Consider the following 12,563-nt stretch of genomic DNA (forward strand, 5'->3'; position numbering starts at 1 on the left):
AGTCATTTGGTAACATATATGGTCCAAATAAAGTGGATTTTGAGTTTTGGGATAACATTTTAAAAAAAAACTGACTCCCTTGATAGGGGAGAATTTAATATTAGCAGGTGACTTCAATTTAACAATGTATCCAGAGATGGATAGGTTTAGATTAAAACACAGACAGGCTTACCAGAGGGAGGCAAAATTATTAAGAGAATTTAGCAAGATATTGAAATTGCAAGATATATAACGTCTGCAAAATCCAGACACGCGTAACTTCTCATGCGAATCCAAATCATACAAAAAATTTTCCAGGATAGACATGTTCCTGATAGAAGACAAGCTATTGGCATTAGACATTGAAACACAGATAGATGAGATAATTCTTTCAGATCATGCAATAATTTCTATGCAAATTAAAACTCCATAGTCTACAGGAAATAATCTCAATTCATTCCATTTTCCAAGTTATATGATAAATAATAAAAGGTTTGTAAATTTGTTACGAGGAAGATGGAAGGAATATTATTTGTTAAATAAATCATACATTAACAAGACAGAAACCTTCTGGGAGGCAGGAAAGGCCGTCCTCAGAGGCGAAATCAAAGCCTTTATGATAAAAATAAAAATAAACATAGAGAGTTACAACTTGCAAACCAACTTAAAAATATGTATAACAGATACCTAAATCAGCCAAATACATTAACATGGAAAAGATGCACAGAGACTAAACTAGAAAGAGAAATGTTTTTGAAAGATAAATGGACTATGGAAGATATGAAAACAAGAGCTTTCTATCAGGGGATTTCAGCAAAACACCTTGCGAAAATCACTAAACACAGAAAAAGTAAAAATCTGATCACGCTAATTAAAACAAGCACTAAAACATTCACAAAGAACATGGAAATCTCTAACGCCTTTTACAATTTTTACAAAGAATTATACGCGGAAGTACATATTAACATAGAAGAAGAAAAAAGATTCTGGCAAAAAATAAAGTTACCTCAAATATCAGAGGAGGCGGTTAGACAGATTAATTTACCTATTTCAGAAGAAGAGGTTAATAACGCAATCAATAAAATAAAAACAAATAAAGCACCAGGCCCAGATGGGCTTACTGCAGAATTTTATAAAATTACCAAAGAGGAAATCTTACCAACATTAACAAAGCTATATAACACATATTGCATAGAAAATCAAATGAAGTCACCTTATTTTTTAGATGCAGTAGTAACACTGATACACAAAAAAGGGAAACCTGCCGAAGATATGGGTTCATATAGACCCATATCATTATTAAATAATGACTACAAGATCTGTATGACAATTATAGCTGATAGGTTAAAGAAAGTGATTGGTGACATAATTCATGAAGATCAGTCAGGATTTATGCCAGGAAGGAATGCAGTACGCAATACCCGCAGGGTATTGTTAATTTTAGAACATTACTTTAATAAATTCCAACAAGCAGAGAAAAAGAGATCTAGCTTTACTAACAATCGATGCTGAAAAAGCATTCAATTCTATTATATGGGATCATATGTTCACCTCACTCAACAATTTTGGATTCTCAGGAAATCTGGTTAAATTTCTTAGAATAATTTATAATAAACCACGCTCCCAACTACTAGTGAATGGGGGACTCACTCATTATTTCACTCTGGAAAGAGGGACGCGGCAAGGATGCCCGTTGTCCCCTTTGCTTTTTAATTTAGCACTCAAACCCCTAGCAGTGTGCCTAAGAAATGAAGTTAAAGGGATTAAGATAGGGAACCAAAGCCCGATCATCTTGTTATACGCAGATGACATTATTATATTTTTACAAAACACAAATTTTAGCATTCCAAAGACTTTAGAAATAATCCACAGCTATAGCCAATTCTCAGGGCACAAAATCAATTCAAATAAATCAGAAATATTATGGATAAATAAAACAACACAAAGCTATTCAAAGCACGTATTCAAAGAAGTAGAACATATAAATTATCTTGGTATCACCCTAGGGAGAGACCCCAAAGAATGGTATCACCTTAATTATGACAAATTACTAGACAAATTGGCACACGATCTAATAAGATGGAACATCCATTATCTTTCATTATCGGCAAAAATAATGTTATTAAAAACAGTGTTTTTTCCACGGTTAATGTATTTGTTACAAAATTTACCGTTGTTTATTAACCCCTTAATGACCACAGCCCTTTTCCATTTTCTGTCCGTTTGGGACCAAGGCTATTTTTACATTTTTGCGGTGTTTGTGTTTAGCTGTCATTTTCCTCTTACTCATTTACTGTACCCACACATATTATATACCGTTTTTCTCGCCATTAAATGGACTTTCTAAAGATACCATTATTTTCTTCATATCTTATAATATACTATTAAAAATTTTATAAAATATGAGGAAAAAATGGAAAAAAACACACTTTTTCTAACTTTGACCCCCAAAATCTGTTACACATCTACAACCACCAAAAAACACCCATGATAAATAGTTTCTAAATTTTGTCTTGAGTTTAGAAATACCCAATGTTTACATGTTCTTTGCTTTTTTTGCAAGTTATAGGGCCATAAATACAAGTAGCACTTTGCTATTTCCAAACCACTTTTTTTCAAAATTAGCGCTAGTTACATTGGAACACTGATATCTTTCTGGAATCCCTGAATATCCTTTAACATGTATATATATATATATTTTAGAAGACATCCCAAAGTATTGATCTAGGCCCATTTTGGTATATTTCATGGCACCATTTCACCGCCAAATGCGATGAAATAAAAAAAATCGTTCACATTTTCACAAATTTTTTCACAAACTTTAGGTTTCTCACTGAAATTATTTACAAACAACTTGTGCAATTATGGCATAAATGGTTGTAAATGCTTCTCTGGGATCCTCTTTGTTCATAAATAGAAGACGTATATGGCTTTGGCGTTGCTTTTTGGCAATTATAAGGCCACTAAATGCCACTGCGCACCACACATGTATTGTGCCCAGCAGTGAAGGGGTTAATTAGGGAGCATGTAGGGAGCTTCTATGATTAATTTTAGCTTTAGTGTAGTGTAGTAGACAACCCCAAGTATTGATCTAGGCCCATCTTGGTATATTTCATGCCACCATTTCACAGACAAATGCGATCAAATTAAAAAAAACTTTACATTTTTCACAATTTTAGGTTTCTCACTGAAATTATTTACAAACAGCTTGTGCAATTATGGCACAAATGGTTGTAAATACTTCTCTGGGATCCCCTTTGTTCAGAAATAGCAGACATATATGGCTTTGGTGTTGCTTTTTGGTAATTATAAGGCTGCTAAATGCCGCTGCGCACCACACGTGTATTATGCCCAGCAGTGAAGGGGTTAATTAGGGAGCTTGCAGGGTTAATTTTAGCTTTAGTGTAGTGTAGGAGACAACCCAAAGTATTGATCTAGGCCCATTTTGGTATATTTCATGCCACCATTTCACCGTCAAATGCGATCAAATAATTTTTTTTTCCCTTTTTCACTAACTTTTTCACAAACTTTAGGTTACTCACTGAAATTATTTACAAACAGCTTGTGCAATTATAGCACAAATGGTTGTAAATGCTTCTCTGGGATCCCCTTTGTTCAGAAATAGCAGACATATATGGCTTTGGCGTTGCTTTTTGGTAATTAGAAGGCCGCTAAATGCCGCTGCGCATCACACGAGTATTATGGCTAGCAGTTTTTAGCTTTAGTGTAGAGATCAGCCTCCCACCTGACACATCACACCCCCTGATCCCTCCCAAACAGCACTCTTCCATCCCCCACCCCACAACTGTCCCCGCCATCTTAAGTACTGGCAGAAAGTCTGCCAGTACTAAAATAAAAGCTATCTTTTATTTTTTTATTATTTTTTTTATAGCATATTTACATATGCTGCTATGTAGGATCCCCCCTTAGCCCCCAACCTCCCTGATCCCCCCCAAACAGCTCTCTAACCCCCCCTGCCTTATTGTGCGCCATATTGGGTACTGGCAGCTGTCTGCTAGTACCCAGTTTGAAATAAAAAATGTTGTTGTTTATTTTTTATTAAAAAAAACAACTATTTTCTGTAGTGTAGCTGCCCCCCCACAACCCACAACCCCCAACCCTCTCCCAGATTACTACTTTTATTTATTTTTATCCTCTCTCCCACTGAGTCTCTCCCACTGAGTCCTTATACTTGTTCCATAGTGTAGGGTTCCCACCCGCGCGCACCCACCCTCGTGCACGCGCGCACGCGCATTCTGGCACGCACCCCACATGCGATCCCGCCCCCCTCCTCCACTGATCGCCGCCCACCCGCCTCCCTGGATAAGCTCCCACCCACCAACGAACACCGCGATCAAATGGCCGATGCAGAGAGGGCCACAGAGTGGCTCTCTCTGCATCGGACTGCTCAAAACTGTTATTGCAGGATGCCTCAATATCGAGGCATCACTGCAATAACATGAAAGCAGCTGGAAGGGATCAGGATTGCTTCCAGGGCTTTCAAAGACCAACGACGTATGGGGTACGTCCTTGGTCGTTAACTGCATTTTTTTGCAGGACATACCCCATACGTCGTTGGTCGTTAAGGGGTTAAAATGAAAGATATAAATAGATATAATAGGTTATGTGCAAAGTTCATTTGGGGGGAGAAAAGGCATGGTATGTCAATAGAGAAACTGACACAACTAAAAAAATTGGGGGGATTTTCGCTCCCCAATTTACAATATTATAATTGGATGACACTGGTTAAGTTCGGGGCTGACTGGGTAACAGAAGCAAATTATGTTACGTATTATGAAATAGAGTCAGATATAATAAAACCATTTAATCTAAAATCTATACTACACCATCCATATAATAAGTTACCAAGCAATATCAGTAAGCTGAGTACTTTTACAAATATAATACAAGCATGGCAGAAATACTTGAAAGCAATGGGCTATACATACCAGGTATCACAAAACCTACCCATTATAGGGACAGTGGATTTCATTCCTGGTATAGAAAACAAAGTATTCGAAAGGTGGAGAGATAGCGAGCGGACTAATATATATTGCACAATTGAAACAAGTGGGAACGAAAATAATATATACGTTTCAAGAGTTATCACACATATATAAGCTTCCAGCAAAAGATTTTTTTGCGTATTTACAACTTCGACATTATCTTTTTCAAATAATTTCTGCATATGGTGACGACTGGAACAAACCCAAAATAGATTCAGGGATTAAGATATATAAAACAGGTCAATATCATATTGGTATAACTCTCTATTAATAAAAATAGGAGTAAAACATATTAATAAATTAAGGGATAATCTAACTAAATACTTTCCAACTATCCAGATTAAAGACTTACAAAGCAGCATAGATGCAACAGAAAAAAAACTACCTCACTAATTAGCTGGAGAGAAACTCAAGTGAAAATAATTAATAATTACTATTTAACACCACTCAGAATGAACAAGTGGGCAAAAGGAAAACAATCTGGTTATTGTTTTAAATGTAATTAGGAAGGAGCAGATTTATTCCACTGCCTATGGTCATGCCCTAAGATTAGACAACATTGGGGTAAGATAAATTTTCGGGTAAATAAATTTTTACAAGAAAATTTCCAGATGTCAGCACATCATAGCTTTTTTGTTGTTGAATGATGGACCAGATAAAGGAGAACAACGGCTAATAAACATGGTGATTCTTGCAGCACGCGTTTTAATATACAAAAGATGGAAGTCTCCTGAGGCACCTAAGGTTGCAGAATTCTCCAACATAATGAAACAGCAAATGTCTATCGAATTGCATGACTTAAAGCCAGATTCAGAAAAACAATTTAGGTCTTTCTTTTGGAAATGGAAATCAGTAATATTATCTTGGCCTCGTTCAACACAATTACTTTTTATCGCCCCTTTAACAAATGCATTACCATTCATTATGCTTATAGTAGAAGAGTTCCTTCTACGATATTGGTTGGACATGTAGACACGAGAGAGAGAATAATAGAAAAAGAAGAGGGGGAAGGAAAGAAAAGGAAAAGGAGAGAAAGGGAAGAAAAAAAAGAGGGGAAAGGGAGAAAGGAAAGGAAAAAGAAGAGGAAAAAAAAAAAAAGGGAAAAAACAAAAAAAAGCAAAATCTTGCAAATAGAGAACCCGAAAAGATACACTTGTTGAGCTAAAGTGAGAGAGAGGGGGGAACATAGGACTCTTAAAGGCATAATTAAAGGCATACTAGTTAGGGAGAAGTTCACGGACTCCCCAGATATATACACTTCCTGACATATAAGAGTAAAAGACAATATGATATGAATATTGATATTTCAGTTTTTGTTTGGCTTTCTGAGGATACAATATGACTTTTATTGAACATATATAACCTTATAGATTAAGGTGAATGATATGGTTAAACTTTTGCTTTCTAATATATTTATTTAGAGTTAAGTGATGAGAAAATATGTGGGGAACATATAAAGGAGAGTGAAGTATAAGATAAATGCCTAGGATTATAGAGAATATTGTACGGTAATCTGTAAGGTAATTCTGTAACCACTATTATGAAATCTGTTTTTGTTTTCGATCTTTATTTATGTAAATACGGAAAACCCAAATAAAAAGAATAATAAAAAAAAAAGTTGTGCAAAAAATCTATATGTTCCATGATACAATGGGGGGTAGTTATCAAGCCGTCAACCTCAAATACGCTGGAATTCTGCTGCATATTTGTGGCGAGGCTGATTCGCCTTAGTTATCAAAGGCTAGAGACTGGCAAAAGTAGAATTTTGTGACGTAAGCTTCGATCCGCCGGACTCAGTCCGACACAGATCGATTCTTACGTCACTCCAGATGTTCCGCACACAAGTGCGGCACAATCTGACTACTTTTGCTAGTTATAAAAAAACTAGCAGGTACGCTCTGCACTTTTCCGGCCCAGCATACCTGGTTCCCATAGGAATCAATAGGAGTCTGACCATAGCGAAAGTACAAGTTCGCTGCTGCCAGACATCCCATTGATTTCTATAGGAGATGTCTGCACCTAACACCCTAACATGTACCCCGAGTCTAAACACCCCTAAGCTGTCCCCCTCTACACCGCCGCAACTAAATAAAGTTATTACCTCCTAAACCGCCGCTCCCGGAGCCCACCGCAAGCTATAATAAATATGTTAACCCCTAAACCGCCGCTACCGGAGCCCACCGCAAGCTACTCTATACATATTAACCCCTAAACCGCCGCTCCCTGACCCCTCCGCAACTATAATAAATGTATTAACCCCTAAACCGCCGCTCCCGGACACCGCCGCAACCTACATTATACCTAGTAACCCCTATCCTGCCCCCCCTATACCGCTGCCCTCTATAATAAAGTTATTAACCCCTATCCTGCCGATCCCGGACCTTGCCGCAACTAAATAAATAGTTTAACCCCTAAACCGCCGCTCGCGGACCCCGCCGCAACCTATATTAAACTTATTAACCCCTAATCTGCCCCCCCTACACCGTCGCCACCTATAATACATTTATTAACCCCTATCCTGCCCCCCCTACACCACCGCCACTATAATAAAATGATTAACCCCTAAACCTAAGTCTAACACTAACCCTAACACCCCCCTAACTTAAATATTAATTAAATAAATCTAAATAATATTTCTATTATTAACTAAATTAATCCTATTTAAAACTAAATACTTACCTTTAAAATAAACCCTAATATAGCTACAATATAAATAATAATTATATTGTAGCTATCTTAGGATTTATATTTATTTTACAGGTAACTTTGTATTTATTTTAGCTAGTTAGAATAGTTATTAAATAGTTATTAACTATTTAATAACTACCTAGCTAAAAGAAATACAAAATTACCTGTAAAATAATTCCTAACCTAAATTACAATTAAACCTAACACTACACTATCATTACATTAATTAAATTAACTACAAATAACTACAATTAAATACAATTACATAAACTAACTAAAGTACAAAAAATAAAAAAAGCTAAGTTACAAAAAATAAAAAAAATAAGTTACAAACATTTAAAAAATATTACAACAATTTTAAGCTAATTACACCTAATCTAAGCCCCCTAATAAAATAACAAAGCCCCCCAAAATAAAAAAATTCCCTACCCTATTCTACATAAAAAAATTCAAAGCTCTTTTACCTTACCAGCCCTTAAAAAGGCCTTTTGTGGGGCATGCCCCAAAGAAAACTGCTCTTTTGCCTGTAAAAGAAAAATACAACCCCCCCAACATTAAAACCCACCACCCACATACCCCTAATCTAACCCAAACCCCCCTTAAAATAACCTAACACTAATCCCCTGAAGTTCATCCTACCTTGAGTCGATCCGATCAGCCAATAGAATGCGAGCTCAATCTGATTGGCTGATTCAATCAGTCAATCAGATTTTTCCTACCTTAATTCCGATTGGCTGATAGAATCCTATCAGCTAATCGGAATTGAAGGGACGCCATCTTGGATGACGTCCCTTAAAGGAGCCTTCATTCCTCGGTAGTCCGTCGGGAAAGAAGGATGGAAGACTTCTTCAGCGCCCCTTGGAGGATCACTTCTGCCGCTCCGGATCTCCTCTTCAGTTCCATCGGTGGCTCGGTTGAGTGAAGACGACTCAAGGTAGGATGATCTTCAGGGGATTAGTGTTAGGTTATTTTAAGGGGGGTTTGGGTTAGATTAGGGGTATGTGGGTGGTGGGTTTTAATGTTGGGGGGTTGTATTTTTCTTTTACAGGCAAAAGAGCAGTTTTCTTTGGGGCATGCCCCACAAAAGGCCCTTTTAAGGGCTGGTAAGGTAAAAGAGCTTTGAACTTTTTTAATGTAGAATAGGGTAGGGAATTTTTTTATTTTGCGGGGCTTTGTTATTTTATTAGGGGGCTTAGATTAGGTGTAATTAGCTTAAAATTGTTGTAATATTTTTTAAATGTTTGTAACTTATTTTTTTTATTTTTTGTAACTTAGCTTTTTTTATTTTTTGTACTTTAGTTAGTTTATGTAATTGTATTTAATTGTAGTTATTTGTAGTTAATTTAATTAATGTAATGATAGTGTAGTGTTAGGTTTAATTGTAACTTAGGTTAGGATTTATTTTACAGGTAATTTTGTATTTCTTTTAGCTAGGTAGTTATTAAATAGTTAATAACTATTTAATAACTATTCTAACTAGCTAAAATAAATACAAAGTTCCCTGTAAAATAAATATAAATCCTAAAATAGCTACAATGTAATTATTAATTACATTGTAGCTATCTTAGGGTTTATTTTACAGCTAAGTATTTAGTTTTAAATAGGAATAATTTATTTAATGATAGTGTAGTGTTAGGTGTAATTGTAACTTAGGTTAGTTTTTATTTTACAGGTAAATTTCTCTTTATTTTAGCTAGGTAGCTATTAAATAGTTAATAACTATTTAATAGCTATTGTACCTAGTTAAAATAAATTGAAAGTTACCTATAAAATAAAAATAAATCCTAAGATAGCTACAATATAATTATTATTTATATTGTAGCAGGGACGTGCAGTCATAGGAGGCAGGGGAGGCACTGCTTCCCCTGCCATATGGGGCCAAAGTTTAGTTAAATTTTAATTAAGAAAAAATTGTAAAAAAAAATAAAAAAAAATAATCATTTTTTTCCACCCATGTAATGCTATGGAGAGGCATTATACAGGACTGCATCTCTTCATAGCAAAACATGGATACATTTCTTCAATAGCAGCAGCGCCACCCACTGGTGGTAACTTAAAACTACCTGAAGCAAAAATAATGACCAATAGGAGGCATCCCTCATGATGCCTCTTAGGGAGAGAGCCAATCAGAGAAGTAAAACTCTTCTTGGCATTATTAGTTATGCAGGATGCAGGGCTGGCCCTGTCTGATGTTCACTGACTTCCTGTTACTGTGATCCAGTCTGGGACCCTCCCACTAAGCCACTAGCACAGGCTTCACTAGAAACAAGAGGGGAGAATAAGGAATGCAGGAAGAAGTGCACAGTAAGGCATAAAGTTTATAGCTTTCCTCATTCTGTTAAATGATAGTGTTAATATTAATGCTTTTATTGTGATCTGTAAGCTTTCTACTTATTAACAATGTTGACTGTTGTGACTGAGGAGTGCTGGTAATGATAATAGCTTCCCACATTTTGCTGGCAGTTTAACTTTTTATTGTGAATATTTTGTTTTTAATGTGATCTGGTAATTTGCTGCTTTTTAACCAGTTAACAACATTGACTGCAGAGCCTGCTTTATTACTACAGCTCTCAGTAAGTATTGTGTTGTCACTAGCTGGTGCCCTTGTGCAAAAAAAAGGAAAAGCTAGTGCCTTTTTTATGCAGGAACCTCTTCTGGTCTGTATAATAAATTATGCTTTATTACTACAGCTCTCAGTAAGTATTGTGTTGTCACTAGCTGGTGCCCTTGTGCAAAAAAGGAAAAGCTAGTGCCTTTTTTATGCAGGAACCTCTCCTGGTCTGTATAATAAATGATGCTTTATTACTACAGCTCTCTGTAAGTATTGTATTGTCACTAGCTGGTGCCCTTGTGCAAAAAAGTAAATGCTAGTGCCTTTTTTATGCAGGAACCTCTTCTGGTCTGTATAATAAATGATGCTTTATTACTACAGCTCTCTGTAAGTATTGTGTTGTCACTAGCTGGTGCCCTTGTGCAAAAAAGGAAAAGCTAGTGCCTTTTTTATGCAGAAACCTCTCCTGGTCTGTATAATAAATGATGCTTTATTACTACAGCTCTCAGTAAGTATTGTGGTGTCACTAGCTGGTGCCCTTGTGCAAAAAAGTAAATGCTAGTGCCTTTTTTATGCAGGAACCTCTTCTGGTCTGTATAATAAACAATGTACTTTCCCTCCTGTAAAACAGTCAGTGCTGAGTACACTCCTATGTCACCCAAGATATAAGGTGAGATCTACTGGGTCTAGACACTTCTGAGTATCTTAGTTATGTGCACTGAAAACTAAAGAGAACAAAACTGTGATGATTTTGTTTCTATGTATGTGGATCATTAGATAGACTGATTGATTTAAGGTCAGTACTTCACTCTGTCATCCTAATGTTGTTTTCCTTCAATAAATACAGTTTTTTTAACTGCAGTTTCCCATGCTTTTGGGTTTTCCTGTTTATAACACCTCATCTCATCTGTCATTTATTAAAAAGCATAGTTTTTATATTTTTAGTATTAAAAATTATTTTATATGATATATTATTATTAGTGGTTTTCATATTAAATCGACAAGTGAGCTGTGATATCTCTCAGTGAATGTATGGGGGCAGGGAGTCTTGCATCTTGCCTGGTATATTGTGTCATTTAGCTGGCATTCATGTGAGTAGGGGAACTGATTGGCAGATTTAATATGGTATATGATGAGTGGCATAAATGAGGGAAGGGAGTCATGTGGCAGAAAACTGTAATAAGTGGTTGTAAAAGGCCCTTAATCTTAATCAAATGTAGTGTATTACTGGCACACAGTAAGTAGGAGCAGGGGGGCACTCCATCTTGTCAAGTACAACTGGCATATAATATTAATAAAACATTTTATTCAACTATTATATATTTAACTCATGTAAAAGTCACATGGAACTGTGTATATCTGAGTGTGTGTGTGCTTGTCTGTATATATTTGTGGATTAGCCAGCCTCTTAGTGTGTATTCCTGTGGGTGCTTGTGTATGTGTGAGTGATGATGTATGTGGCTTCTTGTCTGTGCTTTTTGGGTGCCTGTTTGTGTGCATGTGGTGCCTGGTTTTGTGTATGTTGGTTCCTACGTGTATATGGTATCTGATGGTGCTTGCGTGTCTGTCTGTGTCTGTCTGTGTGAGTCTTCTTGTATATCTGAGTGTATATTTCTGTGTGTGATTCTGTATGTGTCTGTTTCTGTGTGTGTCACTGTGTGTGTCTGTATGTGTTAGTGCCTCTGTATGTCCTAGTGTGTTTATGTGTGTATGTGAATCTATGTTTGTGAGTGTGTTTCTATGTATGTGTGGGGGCCCTGAATAATGGTTTTGTAAGGGGCTGTACAAGGATGTCAGTAGTATGTTAGGACTGTACATGGATGTCAGCAGTTTTCTGGAAATGTACATGATGTCAGCAGTATGCTAGGGCTATACATTGATGTTAGAAAAAATAAATATATATGTTTTTTCCATTAAAATTCTGTTTTTATAGCCTTATTTCTATCATTTTCTTAGGTGCTTTACTTCCCTTGTAATTTAACTATTAGATATAGAATTTCATAGTGGGCAGGGTTTTAGTACTTGGGCCACTGAATTGTACTCGCCCCCTGGTTCCAAAATTGCCAGTCATCCCCTGCATTTTTATGCATTAGTTGCATTAGGAAGTTTCTGGTTTTAACATGTGGTCAGATTGTTTGGAAGCCTTGTTTGTGTGCTTGCAAGTATTTCATCCTGCCTGGGTCAGAATTCAGTCTACACCAAAATCGCTATTATTTAAAAAGATAGATAACGCCTTTATTACCCATTCCCCAGCTTTGCACAATTAACATTGTTATATTAATATACATTATAACCGTTTAATCTCTAAATTTCTGACTGTTTAAGCCACTACAGACAGC

General features: G+C 36.2%; 1 protein-coding gene across 2 annotated transcripts in view; it reads right to left on the minus strand.

Annotated features, from left to right (window-relative positions):
* LOC128649157 (protein KHNYN) overlaps window positions 1–12,563 on the minus strand; it is a 55,022-nt gene that overhangs the window by 35,735 nt on the left and 6,724 nt on the right. The gene's annotated exons all lie outside the window — the stretch shown is intronic.

The sequence above is a fragment of the Bombina bombina genome, chromosome 2, assembly GCF_027579735.1.
Source record: "Bombina bombina isolate aBomBom1 chromosome 2, aBomBom1.pri, whole genome shotgun sequence".
NCBI lineage: Eukaryota > Metazoa > Chordata > Amphibia > Anura > Bombinatoridae > Bombina > Bombina bombina.